This window comes from Silene latifolia, chromosome 2 (genome assembly GCF_048544455.1).
Source record: "Silene latifolia isolate original U9 population chromosome 2, ASM4854445v1, whole genome shotgun sequence".
Classification (NCBI taxonomy): Eukaryota; Viridiplantae; Streptophyta; class Magnoliopsida; order Caryophyllales; family Caryophyllaceae; genus Silene; species Silene latifolia.
The window spans coordinates 30,914,884-30,932,937 of NC_133527.1; positions in this window are offsets into that span (position 1 = coordinate 30,914,884).

The window sequence follows — 18,054 nt, forward strand, 5'->3', positions numbered from 1 at the left end:
GACTTAAAATTACAAAATAATGCCATAAACTTCAAATAAATCATAAAAATTTCAAATAAATTTGAAATTTGAAATTTTAAACTCATGAACATTCTGGAAAAATACCATGACACTCATAATGTTAAAAAAACTTAGGTTAAAATTTCGAAATTTATCGAGAAAAACAATGTTGCGGTTTATCGGATTTATCAATTATTACCATAAAAATACGAGAAATTTTTTTTTATCAACTTTTCAATTTTAGATCTGAAATAGGTGATAAAATACAACGTGTGACGTTTTTCCTTAGTCATGAAGTATGTTTTAGCAAATTATACTAATTAAAGTCACTATTTATGTGATTGTTCATCAAAAATTCATAAATCATGCATAAAGACTTCATTATAGCCAATTATTTTACACACATCTTGTAAAATTTCATGTGACACCATACTAAATTTATATGACCATATTCGAAATATTACTCAGATTAACCTATTTTTCATTTATATTCGATTTTATCAGCAAAAATCCATATTTCGCGCATAAGAACTCCAAAAATTATGAAAACTTACAGGTCATCTAAAGATAATATATGTAAAAACATATCCAAAAACCACTGGAAAAATTGAAGTTTAGCTAATTTTCGTCCAAAAATGACATTTTTATCATAAAAATTACATTTTAATGTTAATAATATATAAAATGAACAATAGAAAACCATAAATAAACCAAAATGTCCTAAAAATCACTTAGGACCAGAAACTTTTAACATGCAAAATTATTTCATGATTTATCTTCATAAATCCTAAATAACAAGTTTTATATGTTAATTAAATTAACTTGGAAATACTAACCCGATCTTGCATGCAACAACCATAATGCTCTGATACCACTTGTTGGAAAACATATTTTAAATATCACATATTTGTTGGAATATGTGTCCTCCGACAATAATGCGATCACGACTGTTGATCATGATGATCACATGTTTAAGTCTCATTATAAAGAATACAATTGGGAAGTAATTTTTTACTGTCAACTGGTCCACACATATCGGTAATGATTGGCTGACTAGAGTTTGACATTACTGTCGTGCGACGGTGGTGATCAGTTGATCCCCTAGGTCATACCTATAGGGAAACACTCTTAATTGATCATTTAATTGATCGTATAACGTTACGAGTCAATTAAATTATTTAAAATTGACTGCCGATTTTGGAAAAAATATTTACGTGTCTCATTGAAATTTGATTAAATGAGATGCGGTTTGAGTAATCGAATTGTTTCATTACTCAGATGAAATTATTGTTTAAAGAAACAATTGAAATTGAATGAATTATTATAAATAAAAATTATTGTGATTTATAATTGGTAAAATATTTTGGTACAAGTAATTATGAATTACTAAGTCGATTTTTGTTTATGACGTATTTTTATTAATACGTTGATTTTTAATATGTTAAAAATACATAGCAATTTTATGTGACATGTGACATATTGACAAATTGACAAAAATAAAATGGATTCCATGTTATCCATATGTGCCGAAAATATGAGGAGGATTAGACCTATATTAATTTGATTTTGTTAGTGGTAAGCACCATGATTACCAACTAAACTAGACTTGCTTGCCTACATATTCTTGTGAAGGCAAACAAGAGCATGCATTGGCTCCTTTTGTTCCTCCTCTCCCACCCGGTTTTGGGGAAGAAAACCATGTTGGTTTTCTTATTATTTTTGCCTTATGTTCACTAGTATACTCACTTGTGACATATGATTATTCATTCATCTAAAAATAAGAAGTTTTAGAAAGATAAAATTTCCTCTATTCTTCCTCTCTCTCAACCGGTTTTGGGAGTAAAAACCAAATAATTTTGGGTCAATTTTTCTTACAAAATTAATATTGTCTAGTATACATAATATTAATTTTATTAAGAGTGTGTCTTGGGTATAAATCCTTGGGAGAGATCCTACACTTGGGTCTTTGTTCATCCATTGAGGAAAGTACAAGAACAAAAGAGAAGGAGATCTCTTTTGTGCCCATATAAACCGAAAATCACAATGTAAGATGAAGATTCTTCTTTTAAATTGTTTAATGTTTGCATGCATAAGATCACCATTAATTTTATGAGTAAATTAACTTAAAACATATATGAGTATGTTGAGTATATAGATCTAGTTTTTCTTCAATCGGTATCAAGAGCCATGGTTGTTTGCATGCAAATCGGTTAAACGTTTTTCCGAGTTATAAGAATAACATATAAAACTTGTATAATTTGTGTTATTATGAAATATCACGTAATAAATTCATGCATGTTATGTTTCTGGTCCTAAAATGTTTTTAGGATATTTTGGTTAATTTATGGATTTTTATTGGTCATATTATATCATAATGGCATTAAAATATGATTTTATGAGTAAAAATGTCATTTTCGGACTAAAATTAGCTAAACTTAGAATTTTCCAGTGATTTTTGGATATGTTGTCACATATATTATTTTGAGATGACCTGTAAATTTTCATAATTTTTGGACTTCTTATGCTCGAAAAATGGATTTTTCATTATTAAAATCGGATTTAAGTGAAAAATAGGTTAATATGAGATAAATTCGAATCTGGTCATAGAAATTTAGTATGTTGTCACATACAATTTTACAAGATGTGTGTAAAATAATAGGCTATAGTGAACTCATTTTGCATGATTTATGGATTTTTGAAGAAAAATAGCATGAATAGTGACTTTATTAGTGAAATATTAATAAAACATACTCTATGACTAAGGAAAAACATTATATGTTGCATTTTATTATCTTTTTCAGATCTAAAATTTAAAAGTTGATGTATATAATTTTTCACATGTTTTTATGATTATTTTAGTTAAAACCGATAAACCGCAACATTGTTTTTCCGGATAAATTTCGAAATTTTTAACCTAAGTTTTTGAACATTATAAGCGTCATGGTATTTTTTCCAGAATGTTCATGAGTTTAAATTTCAAATTACAAATTTATTTGAAATTTTGTGATTTATTTGAAGTTTATAGCTTTTTATTATAATTTTAAGTCCATTTATGAACAAATGTTAGAAATATGAATTAATTATGGTCAAATTATTAGTGAGGACTAAATTTTGAGTCCTAAGAGGTTAGGGTAATTAACTTATGCATAAATATGAATTTATGTATTTTTTGTGATTATAAAATGTTGAAATCACGCAAATCCGTAAAAACCGAGTAATATACGATATTTGGCTATTTAAAGGCGATTTAGCTTAAAATTGGGCATGATCATACATATTATAATGCTGCATTTTCTTTATGATTGTCATAATTTTATTTTATGTAATTTTATTTTATGTAATTTTTACTTAGTATGGCCTTAGTTTTTAATTGGTATTACCCGAAATGTATGGGAATATCGATTCGGTTGTAATTTATTGTGATCTCGTATCACCGTTTTGTAATTTAATAGATTTATTTTATTTTAGTTACAAATGTATAATAGGAAATTATGTAATTTATTATGTAATTTTAATTATCTCGGAGTTCCCAAAGACGGATTTCTTCAAGATGGCGATACATAAAGACGGTGTTACCTCGAGATGCGTGCCACAACCGAAGGTCAAGGGACCAATGGAGTTGGTTTCCGAATATGTAATAGTTAAATACTTTTTCTATTTTAGGAAGGCCATACTAGGATTTATTTTTTATGCTTTGCATTTTATTTATATGTCACATGCATTGCTAAATCGCCATAACTAAAACATGCATCATCTTTCATCGAGTTTATCGACCGTGTCAATTACAATTGTCGTAGTTCACCGCTTTAGTTCACTTAAAACGTGATAGATAATAAATTGACATGACCTCTCGCTAAAACAATCAATTGAGACATAGCCTTACCAAAGAGTAGAAACCATGAAAACCTATTTCGTGAGGGAGTGCACTCGGCCACACCGGGGTACAAACCTTGTTACGTTGGGGAAGTGGGTGATAAATGTCTATCCGCCGAATTCATGTTGATAAGGTATGAATCGGCCACACCGTGCCCAAGTTAATGTGGGTTTGGATCATGGACACATTTATTCGAAATTTGGATTGAACTCAACAAAAGTTTTTCGATAAGGGTTTTATCGGCCACACCGTCCCCTTGTTGAATGTGTTTTGGGCTAAAGATAAATGTTAATGTAATATTATCGACCAAGAGTTCTAAAAGTAGAATCGATTAAACGTTAATCCACCGTGCCTAAGTCGATATGAATTTGGGTCTTGGAATCATTTATAATAGTTGGGTAGAGGTCACTATATAAATGCTCATAACTTGTTAGTTATTTACAAGTATGATATTAAAAGACAAATGTTAATATTTCCTTTTCCTCCATATTTGTAGTTCATTACAATGAATCCATCAAATGCTACCGCACTGATAACTATTGAGTCTTACCACAATGTTTTTGACGACGTTTGCTCCAACAATGATTTCGACACTACTAGAGAACTTCATTTTGGGATAGGTTCGGATGGAAACCTTAACTTCATCACTTCTTCTAAACCACCTACTACTACTAGATCTCGTGTGAGCCCGTCTCAGGATGACTACCTCATACAATCTATAGGGTCTTTGTCTCTGGAAGATAAAGATGCCAAAACTAGTGGGAGCTCAAGCAATCAAGTTCTTGTTTCAAAGGGCAAAAAGTTCAAGAAGAAGGGAAAGAAAATCAAAAACTTCAAGCAAGTTAATGATGAGTGCCATTATTGCTATGGCATGGGACATTGGCTTAGGAATTGTCCAGTATATTTGCGAAATATAAGGGAAGGAATCATCGTTCCAAAAGTTAAAATTCCTAAAGAAATTTATGTTATTGATATAAATTATACTTCCACTACGACATGGGTACTAGATAACGGTTGTGGTTCTCACCTTTGTAATCATTTACAGGGTTTAAGAGATGTGGAGAGGCTTAGCAAGGGAGATGTGGATCTACGCCTTGGAAATGGAGCTCGAGTAGCGGTCGAATCCAAAGGAACTTATGTTCTAGCTTTGCCTAATGGATTTGAGTTGTATTTACATAATTGTTTTTATGTGCCTACACTCTCTAAAAACATTATTTCAATCGCTATGCTAGACATGGACGGTTTTTGTTTGGTCATTAAGAACAATCGTTGTACTATTTCAAGGAATGATTTGGTTATAGGCCAAGCTTCTTCCATCAATGGCATTTACATTTTAGAGACCTCAAATCCGACTAATGATATTTATAACATTCAATCAAAGAAACTCAAATCAAGTGACCCAAGTGAAGCCTTCATTTGGCATTGTCGATTAGGTCACATAAACGAGAATCGCATCAAAAGATTAATTTCGACTAATGTGATTACACCATTTGATTATCAATCATATGGTACATACGAATATTGCCTACTTGGCAAAATGACTCGTAATCCTTTTAGTGGTAAAGGGACACGTGCTAGTGAACTATTGGGACTCATACACACCGATGTATGTGGACCAATGAGTATCACCGCTCGTGGTAATTATGACTACTTTATAACCTTCACCGATGACTTGAGTAGATATGGGTATATCTATTTAATGAAGCATAAGAGTGAAGCGTTTGAGAAATTCAAGGAATTTCAAAACAAAGTAGAGAACCAATTGAACAAAATGATTAAGGCACTACGATCCGATCGTGGTGGAGAATACCTTAGCCTTGAATTTGATTCACACTTGAAAGGTCGTGGTATTATATCACAACTTACTCCACCCGGAACACCACAACTTAATTGTGTTGCTGAAAGGAGAAATCGAACCCTACTTGATATGGTTCGATCCATGATGAGACAAACTGAGTTACCAAACTCATTTTGGGGATTTGCGATTCAAACCGCAATTAGATCTTTAAACAATAGTCCCATAAAGTCCACTGAAAAGACTCCATGTGAGATGTGGACGGGAAGGGTTCCCAATATATCCTATATGAATATTTGGGGATGTGATGTTTACGTCAAGTCTAAGGGCGACAACAAGCTTGCCCCAAGATCCGAAAAGTGCATCTTTGTAGGTTACCCCTTAACCTCACGAGGTTACCACTTCTACAAACCTCAAGAAAACAAAGTGTTTGTGTCTTGCGAGGCTGTCTTCTTAGAAAGAGAATTTATTTCTAAGAGACAGAGTGGGAGAAAGTTTGAACTTGATGAAGTTCAAGAGCCACAAACCGAGGTAGAGACGCAAGAAGATGTTCCTTCGTTGTCTAATGCGGTTGTCCCTCCTCCACTTAGAAGGACGGGCCGAGTTATACGCCATCCTGATCGATATGTGGGACTTATCGAAGAAGATAGAACACTCGATGTATTGCTTATAGAAAGTGATGAGCCCGCGACCTACAAGACTGCAATCTCTAGTCCAAATTCCTCCTTATGGCTTGAAGCCATGAAGTCCGAAATGGATTCTATGCATGAAAACCAAGTTTGGGACTTGGTAGATTTGCCTAAAGGGGCAAGACCCCTTCAATTCAAATGGATATTCAAAGTCAAGAATGGCATAGAAGGACATGACGATGTCTACAAAGCTAGGCTAGTGGCAAAAGGATTTACCCAAGTCCAAGGTCTCCATTATGATGAGACCTTCGCCCCCGTAGCCATGCTAAGATCCATACAGATTTTGTTAGCGATTTCCGCATTTCATGATTATGAAATATGGCAAATGGATGTGATGTGACCATAATTAGCGCACATTTAGTCCCCTAATTGAGCCTATTTTGCATACTATTATATCATTCTATGGCCATTTTATCCGTCAAATCCTTCCTATTTGCTTTCCTAGTGCATTTTACATGTTTTGTAGGAAAGAAGATAATAAGGCGGAAATTCCCGTCTTTCGTGCATATTTGGAAGCTACTTGACGATATTAGATGGACTAGTATGAAGAGGAAGCAAAGACTAAAAGACCAATCTCGCAAAAATAAAATGGAAATGAGCGAAAAGGAAGAAAAGAAGAAGAACCACTGCTGAAGAACAATCCGAGCGGATTGTCTCAAATTCGCCCGTCTCCACTAAACAATCCGAGCGTCCTGCTTTGAATCCGCTCGGATTCCTCCACCAGAATCCGCCCGGATTCTCTTGAATCCGCTCGGATTCCTTTGCCAGATTCCGCCCGTCCTGTCCCCAATCCGCACGGATTTCAGTACAGCACGGATTTCACTCTTCAAGCTACGAAGAGACTCCCTTCCCTCGAAAAAGACCGGAGTCTCCCTAAATAGGGACTTAATCGTCATTTAAGCCCTTAGTTAACCTAATGCATCCCACCTAATTTCTACTATAAATACCCCATTTGTAAATAAGTAAGGGGGATCTCTTTATGTTGTTTTTAGCTAGGAATTCCTCTTAGATTAGATTAGGAGTAGATTAGAATAAATTACTCTTTAATCTTTCCACAAATTACACATTAATCTCTCCATAATTATTGTTCAAATTTATTATTCAAGTTTATTATTGGGTAATTGAAGATTATTGGGTTATTATTGGAAGATTGACAACCTTCCATCAATCATCAAGTTTCTTCTTTTATTCTTGCTTTATTATTTGGAATCATCTCAAGTTTGGTATAATCCCTTTACTCTTTAATCTTTATTGTTCATTTCTTCATTCTATTATCATGTTTATACTTGTTGTGATGATTGACACCATTAATGACATGTTTCCCATGATAATGAGTGAGTAGTTTCTTTAGCTAGGATTAATGGGTAATTAGGGGAAACCAACATGGGATTGATTCATGCTTAATCTAATATGTTCACATGATTAAATTGCTTGCTTGTTGTGATGTCAACTTTATGCACATGTTATGTTTGATGAAATGCTAAGCCTATGAATCCTTGCATTTTTACCATCTCTTATCTACTCAACTTGACTTGTAAGATATAAACCAACTCGAGTCTTGTTAGACCATGCATAGAAGTTGAATAGGAGGAAAGTAAGTCGACTTGTAGGTGTTGTACAATCTAATCGATTCGGCTCCGGGAACCAACTCTTCCTATGAACCGTAAGATATAACCCAACTCGGTTCCTCCACAACATTAATTGCTTGCAACCTTGTGAACATGTTTGTATGATCAACACCATGAATCCCCTATGACCCCATGATATCCTAGCACTCTTAATCATTTGTTTACATCCTTCCTTTTATTGCTTGTTTTACTATATTGCATGCATTAGTTTAGACACAACTACAAACCCAACCAAATTGTGACACTAGCATAAATTGATATAGATAGACTTAGAACCCAAAGCACACCGTCCCATGGATCGACCTCGACTTACCGCTAACTAGTTGTTTGTTGAGTATTATAAATGTGTTTGATTGAGAGCCCCAACGACACTCCTATCAAAATGGCGCTGTTGCCGGGGATGGTGCTATGTGATTAAGTTTTTACTTGTTTGTCTATTTTGATTGTGCTTTCACCTTGAGGAACTCGTTCCTCAAGGATTGTTCTTACCGTTTTTGTGTAGTTTCCATGCTTGTAGTTATCTCCTTGTCTTAGTTATGATGACTCAAGACATGTGTTGTGGATCTTTTGAGTATGACTATGGGTATGGGGAGTTTGAGGAGCAAGTCAACACAAACCTACCTTACTACTCATACAATGAAAATCCTAACCACTACCCCAATTTTTCCCCCCAAAATTACCACACCCAATATCAACAACAACCACCCACCCGATACCCATTTCACAATGAACTTCAATTGCCACAATACAACCATTTTCACACCCACCCACAACAAAGAAATGAACCCATTCAAAACATGATCCTCCAAATGATGGGAGACCAACAAAACTTCTTCAAACAAATGCTAGAAGAGAGCCGAAAAGAAGAAGATGTTCTTAAAAACATCGCTATCCAAAGAAAGGAATTGGGGATTCAAATTGCCCAATTGAAAGAATTCCAAGCAACCCCTCACCACCGCTCTTTGGATATTGAGCATAAATGCGAGTTTGAAGTAGTGACTTTTGACATGGAAGATGAAAAGTGGGAGGAGCCAAGTTCCTTGAGCTCTTGTGACTATGAGAGTGTCATGTTTGATGAAGAAGACATGAGGTTGAGCAAACCAAATGTTCTTAACCTTTGCGAGTATGAAGGTGTGTCCTTTGATGTGAACGGTGAGGTGTTGGAAAAGGAGCTAGATGAAGCCCCCATTTATGATTCGTATGGAGATAGCGACGATGACAAGCCTTTGGAAGAAGCTTGTGCGGAATATGTGTCTTACAATGAAGAAGAGGAATGGAGTTGTGAGATTGCCTTACTTGAGGAGCCCATCCTTGAGAAGTTTGAGGTATGCCTCCAAGAAGAAGATGAATTCCTCTCTCCTATTGACCATGAAGACCTTTTTGCACCCACCATGGAACCTATGATGGTTGGAGATGATATGGTGGATCTTCTCCAAAAAGTCAAATCATCATATAAAGGGTACTTGGTGGAAAAGCTCAAGAGGAAAATTGCAAATGAGCTTGCTTGTGGAAATTTGGCACCCACAACATCAACTCCTATGGTATCCGATCATCAAAGCCATGACGATTCTCCTTCCACCTTGGAAGGATTGAAAAATCAAAATGCTATCATCATCACCAAAGTTGAAAAAGAAGGTAGTGAGTGGAAGTCTCCGGGCAACCATGAACCATACTTCTTACCTCATAATAACAAGAATCATGGGCTTCTTGGTTTGAAGCACTTCAAAAGCTCAAATGCTAAGGGTAAGGTGAAGAAGAGAATTTATGACAAGCTCCCTTGGCCAAATTTCGTATTCACTTGGAGAAACCCATACATATGCTTATTTGGAGTTTGTTCACAAGCTTTTGACCTTTTGTTGAGAGCCTTGAGCTCTATGGATAAGAATTGCAACAAATTGAACTAGTTTGGTGGATTTCTACCTCAAACCACCATTTGTAAGATATTTCTTGAACCCTTTTATTTTGTATAATATTGTACATTTTATTTTTGCATTTAATTCCTTGCATGAGAGAGGAGAGAGAGAGAGTCATCTTACATGTTTCCTAAAGCAAATTTCAGAAAAAGATAAGGAAAAAGAGGAAATCAATGAAAAGGGGTTTATCATTTCACGAAAGAAGAAAGAAGAAGGAGAGAGAAGCAGAGACGCCCGGATCCAAACAAATCCGCCCGTCCAGGGCCCACGGAAAAGAAAAAGCTGAAACTGAGGAAGAATCCGAGCGGATTCAAAGAAATCCGCCCGTCCCAGACAATCCGTCCGTCTTCTTCACGGGACGCCCGTCCCGTATGACGACCAGAAGCAAGATTTTAATCTGTGCCAAAATCCGTGCGGATTTTCAAAAATCCGCCCGTCCTGATCAATCCGTCCGTCCCGTACGAAATCCGCCCGTCTTGTCCCTGCTTCTCAACCAACAGATTTCTCTGTTCTAGAATCCGTGCGGATTCTACAGAAGACGCCCGTCTTGCCCATCGAGAATCCGCCCGTCCCGACTTGAATCCGCTCGGATTGCACTGTTCATGCGGATAAAACGGGTCAAGTCCAACCCTATCCGTTCGGATTTCCTCCTTCTCCTATATAAACACCCCCCCTTTCCTCCTCATTTCCTCATCTTATCAAACCCTAAAACACTCTCTTCAATCCTCAAAATCACCTTCATATCCTCAAAAACACCCACATCACCCCCATCACCAACATGAGTTCCAAGGGAAAGGCCAAGAAATTGTTTGATCCGATCGGGAAGAAGCGCAAGGGATCATCCTCTTCAACACCACGAGATGTGATAATGAGGGGAGGTATTGAACAACTCAACAATTTCCAAGAAGTGATCTTCCTATCCGACGACCAACGCGAAAAATTCGTCGAGCTTCTAGGTAAGAAATACGAGCCTACTCAATTTGTTGACACTAGGGTGTTGGAAATCCTTAAGATAAGGTACCCTACCGAGATGTTCTTTAATGGCCTTGGCATTGGGAACTTTTTCCTTGCTCATGAAGAGACTTACCTTAGTCTCACCCTTGAGTTTTTGAGTAGCCTTCGCATTATAGCGGATGCCCGCAACAATTTAGGCATGGAGTTTAGGTTATGCAACCGAGACCATGTTCTTTCTCTTGAGGAATTTGCCTATGTTTTTGGTCTTGAAGTACCCACCGCCTATACCGAAAAGCCCGATAATTTCAATGTGGATTTTCTTTGGAAAGCTATCTCCGGGAGGGACTTTACCCATATAAAGCGTTGCTATACTTTTGCTATCCAACATCCGGTGATTCGATTCACCGAACGCTTTGTAGCCGGGTGCATCAATGGGAGATACGAGCAAGATCGGTGTACTCTCATCGACTTAACTTTTCTTGAGTCTTATTTGAATGTTCGTGCGGTGAGGCCTTATAACTTCAATACGCCACTTGAGATACTCACTAGGTTCCATGACTTTGCTCAAGGGACATCTCAACTTAAAACCTTCGTGATGGGAGGTCTAATTACAATTTTGGCTAAACACCTTTGTCCCGGGTTCAATGCCCGAGGAACCTATATTCCTCTTGAAGGGAGGACTTTGATTGATGAGCACACCATCTTCTATAGTCACCGATGGTGCAACTACACTCAAGATGGGAGTGTGGAATGGTACACCAAGGGTTGCACTTCAATGATCCTTGAAGGATGGAAGATACCGGGCATTGACCCAAGATTGAGTCCATACTCTCCTCCACCAAGCTACCTCCTTGATATCCAAATTCTTGAAAACCCCCCTCAAAGGGAAGAGCCACGCCGTCAACCACCTCGTGGAGGGCCGGGCATACAAATGCGCCCACCTTCCTACGTCCCTATCCCACCTTACCCTATTCCGCATACCCCTTTCCAACCGGCAATCCCCAACACCCCGGGTATTAATGATTTGATGGCACTCATGAATAGAGTGGACCTTGGGATGCATAAAGGGAGGGAAGACGACTACTTAGCCCTCTACCCCCAATACTATAACATGGCTCAACAAGGGTATATTGACCCCAATGGTCCTAAGCCCTCTTGGGCACAACCGGAGCTCTTGTTCCCAAATTATGGGGACCACCATAGGAGTCGCGGCGATGGAGGGCATTCTAGCCAAGGTGGAGGGTACTCGGGATAAGGAGGAGATTTTGACCAAGGAGGATATTGGGGCCAAGCACCGGGACATGATCAAGCCGGAAGCTCTCATGGTTATGGCTACGACCAAAATGAGGATGACGAGTGAAAGAGGCCTACTTCACCACTACCACTTGTATGATACCCATCTCTCCCTCTCTCTTTTGCATTTACATTGCATTTAGTGTTGCTTTTGCATGCATTTGTATTATATTTCATGTTGCATCTACATTAGTTAGTTCATATAATATATTTGCATTGTAATATAATTCATGTAGATAATTGCATATAGATTAGAATTCATGCATAGTTACTAATGACCAAACCTATTCATTTCTACACTAGAAATAGTGTTTAAATCGGTTTGGGGAGGTTTGATCATAAGTGACCATAGCTTAATAGAAACATGCATCATATAGTATAGTTTAGATTGCATTCATGTGTTATATATGTCATATAGAATTGCATTTAGTTAGAGCATGCATTCATTCATACCATATCATTGCATTTGTACTTTATTTCAAAAAAAAAATCAAAAATCCAAAAACATGTATTTCCTTTTTTCCTACTCCTACATGTACATTGCGGACAATGTCCAAAATAAAGTGGGGGATGGGAATTTATATTCCAAAAATGCATAAAAATTGAAAAATTTCGAAAAATCAAAAAAATATGTCTTTTAATTTCATAAAAACAAAAACCATAAAAATTTGAATAATTGAAAAATCCAAAAACATGTTCATTTCCTTTGTAGTGTAGTCTTGTATATATTTTTGTATATATTGTGTTTGTTCATCCTTTTTCACATTGATTGACTACGCCACATCCGAGACATGAGGATATTGAAGACCGCATGGTATGATCTTTCCAATCTCCTTTTTCCTCTTTATGTTAATGACTATGTGGCTTTATTTTGATTGATGTGGTACAACAATGTGAACTTAGGACTTGCATTTAGTTTATATGTCATATTAGTTGGTAGAATCATTTGCATTAGGATGTATATATGTTAGTTGCATCATGGCATGTAGTCGCATGTTAGAAAAACTTTGTGAAACCGTCTACTTGGGAAGCTTGACAAGTGTATATAGGCCCTAGTAGATGCTTTTTATTCTTAAGACTTTGCTTGTTAGAATACTTGTAAAACACCCTAGGATGTGTCATGCTAGTATCCTTTGACCCATGGATTAAGGCCTAGTCAAGAGTACCTTGTGGTGTGATAACTTCTTGGCTACCGTTTATTCCAAGGTGACCCTTGAAACCATGCATCCATCCATCCATCATTCATCCATGTTCTACCACATTTTTGTCAACAAAAGGGAATGGGCACAAAATCAAAAAGAAAATCAATTTGAGTTCAAAGAAAAGAAAAGAAAAGAAAAAGTTTGCAAAAATGCATCAAAAAGAAAAGAGGAGTAACAAAAATGAAAACTCCTATGCTTCAAATATAAGCCACCCTCCCTACATATGGGGTGACTTTGAAAATGTTCAAAAGAAATGCAAAAAGTTGAAAAGTTGTCAAGTATTGAAATGCCAAACATCAAAGAAAATGGCAAGAAAGTGTTCTCAAATGGTATATGCCACAAGAAATTTGGGGGGAAAAACAACAACAAAGCAAACTCCCAAATGAAACTCAAATTCTATCGATCCCTTTATCCATCGTATCCATTTTTGTGCATGGTAGAGAGGGGACGACCCTTCTTCTTGTTTAGGCAAGAGGGGGAATTCCGCGATCCTCCAGTGTTTCTAACACCATAGGGAGTCTATTCTTGACAAAAGCATTTAACGATTGAGGACAAAGATACCCTAGCTTGACACCTTTTGGAGGTGATTTATTGGTATCCTTCTAGGCTTAGTAGTTTGAACAAATTGCATCTATGAAGGATTGTGTACCCTTGAATTGCTTCCCTTGTAGATAATTTCCGCCACTTAGATGAGGAAAGTGGCTATTCTTTTGTAGATGCATCCATTACTTGATTTTGTGTGCTTAATGATTGGATGTGTCGCCATTTTGGCAAGCCCCACCTTGCCTTGCAAGAAGGCATCCTACCTCATGGTTGTCTTGTTGTGAGTTGAAGGAGCGGAGTGAGACCCGCTAATTGTCTCATATCGGCTATATTATTAGGTTAGTTTAAATAAAGGTCTAGTTTTTGTCACCTCTTTACTCGGGACGAGTAAAGGTTCGGTTTGGGGATATTTGATGTGACCATAATTAGCGCACATTTAGTCCCCTAATTGAGCCTATTTTGCATACTATTATATCATTCTATGGCCATTTTATCCGTCAAATCCTTCCTATTTGCTTTCCTAGTGCATTTTACATGTTTTGTAGGAAAGAAGATAATAAGGCGGAAATTCCCGTCTTTCGTGCATATTTGGAAGCTACTTGACGATATTAGATGGACTAGTATGAAGAGGAAGCAAAGACTAAAAGACCAATCTCGCAAAAATAAAATGGAAATGAGCGAAAAGGAAGAAAAGAAGAAGAACCACTGCTTAAGAACAATCCGAGCGGATTGTCTCAAATCCGCCCGTCTCCACTAAACAATCCGAGCGTCCTGCTTTGAATCCGCTCGGATTCCTTTGCCAGATTCCGCCCGTCTTGTCCCCAATCCGCACGGATTTCAGTACAGCACGGATTTCACTCTTCAAGCTACGAAGAGACTCCCTTCCCTCGAAAAAGACCGGAGTCTCCCTAAATAGGGACTTAATCGTCATTTAAGCCCTTAGTTAACCTAATGCATCCCACCTAATTTCTACTATAAATACCCCATTTGTAAATAAGTAAGGGGGATCTCTTTATGTTGTTTTTAGCTAGGAATTCCTCTTAGATTAGATTAGGAGTAGATTAGAATAAATTACTCTTTAATCTTTCCACAAATTACACATTAATCTCTCCATAATTATTGTTCAAATTTATTATTCAAGTTTATTATTGGGTAATTGAAGATTATTGGGTTATTATTGGGAGATTGACAACCTTCCATCAATCATCAAGTTTCTTCTTTTATTCTTGCTTTATTATTTGGAATCATCTCAAGTTTGGTATAATCCCTTTACTCTTTAATCTTTATTGTTCATTTCTTCATTCTATTATCATGTTTATACTTGTTGTGATGATTGACACCATTAATGACATGTTTCCCATGATAATGAGTGAGTAGTTTCTTTAGCTAGGATTAATGGGTAATTAGGGGAAACCAACATGGGATTGATTCATGCTTAATCTAATCTGTTCACATGATTAAATTGCTTGCTTGTTGTGATGTCAACTTTATGCACATGTTATGTTTGATGAAATGCTAAGCCTATGAATCCTTGCATTTTTACCATCTCTTATCTACTCAACTTGACTTGTAAGATATAAAACAACTCGAGTCTTGTTAGACCATGCATAGAAGTTGAATAGGAGGAAAGTAAGTCGACTTGTAGGTGTTGTACAATCTAATCGATTCGGCTCCGGGACCCAACTCTTCCTATGAACCGTAAGATATAACCCAACTCGGTTCCTCCACAACATTAATTGCTTGCAACCTTGTGAACATGTTTGTATGATCAACACCATGAATCCCCTATGACCCCATGATATCCTAGCACTCTTAATCATTTGTTTACATCCTTCCTTTTATTGCTTGTTTTACTATATTGCATGCATTAGTTTAGACACAACTACAAACCCAACCAAATTGTGACACTAGCATAAATTGATATAGATAGACTTAGAACCCAAAGCACACCGTCCCATGGATCGACCTCGACTTACCGCTAACTAGTTGTTTGTTGAGTATTATAAATGTGTTTGATTGAGAGCCCCAACGACACTCCTATCAGGATGTCAAAACCGCTTTTCTAAATGGGCATTTAGAAGAGGAGGTGTACATGATACAACCCGAAGGTTTATTGATTCTAAAAATCCTAACAAAGTGTGCAAGCTTAAGAGATCCATTTATGGTCTTAAGCAAGCATCTAGAAGTTGGAATCACCAATTCAATCATGTTATAAAGGAAAATGGTTTCACTCGAAGTGTTGAGGAACCATGTTTATAGATGAAATTTAGTGGGAGCAATGTTGTGTTCCTAATCTTGTATGTCGATGACATACTACTCATTGGAAATGATATTCCGATGTTGTCTTCTGTTAAGAAGTGGTTAGGTAACCACTTTCAAATGAAGGATTTAGGAGAAGCACAACGCATATTAGGTATCCGGATCCATAGAGATAGATCCAAGAGGATATTGCCACTAAGTCAAGAGTCTTATGTTGATAAGATTCTTCGACGGTTCAGCATGGACAAATCCAAAAGGGGATTGGTACCTATGGTAACCGTGACGATATTGAGCAAGACTCAATCTCCCTCCGAACCCCATGATGTTGAACGCATGAAGACAATCCCTTATGCTTCCGCTGTTGGATCAATCATGTATGCCATGATATGCACACGTCCTGATGTCTCGTATGCCTTGAGCATGATGAGTAGATATCAAGGAAATCCAGGTGAGAGTCACTGGATAGCCGTCAAGAACATCCTTAAGTACTTGAGAAGAACTAAGGATTTTATCCTAGTGTTTGGAGGAGACACTGAGTTGCGTGTTAATGGATACACGGACTCAAGTTTTCAAACAGATAGAGATGACATGAAATCACAAGCTGGTTTCGTTTTTATGCTCAATGGTGGTGCCGTAAGCTGGAGAAGCTTCAAGGAAGTCAGAATCGCGGATTCTACAACGGAGGCTGAGTACATTGCAACATCAGAAGCTGCTAAGGAAGCTGTTTGGATCAGGCAATTCACGGAAGGTCTAAGAGTAGTACCTACCACCAATGATCCCATCACTCTCTATTGTGATAATAGTGGGACGATCTTCCAAGCTAAGGAGCCAAAGTCTAGTAATAGATCTAGACATGTACTTAGAAAATATCATGTCATAAGAGATTTCATTGAAAGAAAGGAAATTGCGATTTGTAAGGTTGGGACGGATGATAACATAGCCGATCCGCTCACCAAGCCTTTATCGCAGGCTAAACATGATGGACATATGGCGTCCATGGGACTTAAACGTGTACCAAGTCTATGTTAGATTTTGAAATGAAATAAAAGTGTTGTTTTTGTTCATGTTCATAATCACATTTGTCTTTTATCTTTAATTTATACATTGTTACATCCAAACGGGTTGTAGTGACAATTGAACCCCGTTAAAGTGAACACGGATTAACATAGTATTTGCCCATAGTCACTTGTATGAGGTGACGTCTCGAAGTGACTAGAGTGTGATGCGATTGATGGCAAGTTCAAGTGCCATAGAGTCATGTGAGATGACTAGTCGATCACATAGGCAGACTGTTAGGAACATTTTGTCGGGCCTAATGACCGCTTATAGAGTTCTGGCAAATTTATATAGCCTGGTCGTGGCGAGAGCTGCTATAGTATTCAAATGAGTCGATTCTTTTGACTAAAGAATATTCGCCTCAGATGGCACAGTTTCAGATTAACTTTGATTTGTGTTACTACGACCTACGTAAATGGGGTCAAATGGGCATATTTTGGGTTATGATGGATGTGGCTAGTTGAAGGGAATGAGTGCGATAGGAATTGTCCACCCCTAGTCAGGGTTATAACAATATCTCAGGGCCACTCGAGGAGTAATGAACTGGAAATGCGTGGCCACGCTCGGAACGTATCCATGGTGGATAAATTCGGTCAATCAGTTATTCTCCAGATCGAGGAAACCACTCTCGATATGATCACTTGCAAGTACGACCTGAAAGACACCTTGCATTGAGTGGGAGATAGTAATAGGACAAGAGAATTGGTGACGCACACTTGTCGAGGACAAGTGGGAGATTGTTGGAATATGTGTCCTCCGACAATAATGCGATCACGACTGTTGATCATGATGATCACATGTTTAAGTCTCATTATAAAGAATACAATTGGGAAGTAATTTTCTTGTCA